Raw genomic sequence first — 1,897 nt, 5'->3', positions numbered from 1 at the left:
GTTGGAGGCCTGTCCTCGGACCTCCCAGCCACTGCCCGTCAAGGCCCCGATCCCTCCTCCCCGCTCTGTGGCCAGTCGCGCACTCAGGCCTTGGCTGCTGCATCCTGGGTGCCTGGCTCCAGGCCGGGGCGGGTTGGGGAGCTGGAGGGAGCGCTTAGTGGGGCTCAGCCTCCTTGTGTGGCGCGGTGGGCCGGACTCTGTGGTCAGCGCCCCTGTGACCCAGGTGAAGGCTCAGGCCAGGAGGAAGGCGTGAGGCCGGGGAGCACGGGCCTAGGTGGCCGGAAGGCAGGGAGGGCAGAGGGGGCGGCCGTGGGGGCTGGGCGGGGCCGCTTGCTTTCTCCCTCGTGCGTTCAGACTTCTGCGCTGTGTGCAGGTCACACGCTGACAAAGACGCAGTGGAAGCGGATGCAGACCCCACACGAGGCCCCGCCGGCCGCGCTGCAGCGGCTGAGCCCCACGCCGGCCCTGCCAGGTCCCCGTCGTCCACTGCCCAGGCCGTCACTCGTCGGCAAGCCCTTTACTACCCGGCAGGCGTCAGTGTCCCCTCGTGGTGTGCTGGGAGCAGGGGGACTGGACTGGGGACCGGGTCGTGCTCAGCCCCACGGGACCCCGGGCCCTCCCTGTGAGTCGGACTTGGACGTGACAGTTCAAGCTCCCTGCAGCCCCGAGTCCCCACCTTCCCCCATGCCAGTCCCTGTGAGGGGCACGGCGGTGCCAGAGTCAGCAGCAGGACCGGAAGGCGAGCGCCGGCCTTATCTGCGCCCCGCCCCCCCATTTTCCTGGAGCTGGCTGCACCCAGGCTGGCCAGACCCCCCGCGTTATCGGGCATTCCCAGACATTCCTGGGTCGCTGAGCCCCTGGCGTCCTGCTGGGCGTTGCTGGGAAGCGCCTGGCTCTGGCTTCCACACGCCCAGCTCTGTCACCACTGACGCCATCGGCCACCGCTCTGTGTGGGCAGCACACCAGGGGCTCCGTCCAGACGCTGCGTCCTGGCTCTCGGGCTGACCCGAGGGGCCCTGTGTGTGGGCCACCACTGCCGTGGACAGGCAGGGGACAGGCTCGGAGGAGGCAGCAGCTCCCTGAGGTGGCCTAGGGGCCCCAGCAGGCAGAGTGGATTGCATGGGGTGACCCCCGCGGCTCGGGGGTGTGGTTCGCCCAGCACCGTGCACTCAGGCAGGTGGGCTGGTGGCCAGCCCTGTCCGGTGCCCTCTGATGGCCCGACCCCAGAGACGAGGAGGCTGAGGCTGCCGGGGAGGCCGTGGCTGGTGGCCTCGTGCACTCGTGTGGCCTGTGTGAGGAGTCTGAGGTCCTAGTGCGACCTTAGGAAAAACACAGCCACGCGCTGTGCTCTGGGCGGGAATACTCAGTAAAGCAGAGCTCGGTTCTCCCCAGACCGCAGCGGTCCACCGGACCAGCCCAGGAGAAGTCGGCACTGGGTGCTCCATGTCACTACGGCCTCCAGAGGACACCCCCAGCCTCACACCTGCATGTCCGGCAGCGACCATTCTGACCAGCTCAGTCCATGGACACTTGGCCTGTGACGTCAGCACCAGGCCATGGGGCTGGACCGTGGGACAGAGCGTTGCAAACATGCTGCCCATCCGGGGCCGGGCTGACTCCCTGCGGGCGGTTTGTGTGGTCACCGATGGGTAATTAGCAGTGTGCCCTCCCTGAAGGGCCTGCTGAGGGTGGGACGCTCAGCTCACATGGCTCACTGGTCACCACCCGTGCCAGCCCCCTCCTCAGAGCTGGTCATTCCCATGGCCCCATTGTGGGTCACTCACAGAACCCAGGGGTCCGGGCCAGGGCTTAGAGGCTGCAGAGAGGAGCCTGGCGCTTAGGGAAGGGGTCCCGGGCGAGGAGGGATCCCCGAGCAGGGGTCAGTCCCCCTCCTCCG

This window comes from Pteropus vampyrus, unplaced genomic scaffold, assembly GCF_000151845.1.
Source record: "Pteropus vampyrus isolate Shadow unplaced genomic scaffold, Pvam_2.0 Scaffold296, whole genome shotgun sequence".
Taxonomy (NCBI): Eukaryota; Metazoa; Chordata; class Mammalia; order Chiroptera; family Pteropodidae; genus Pteropus; species Pteropus vampyrus.
Note: the sequence above shows the minus strand (reverse complement) of the source record.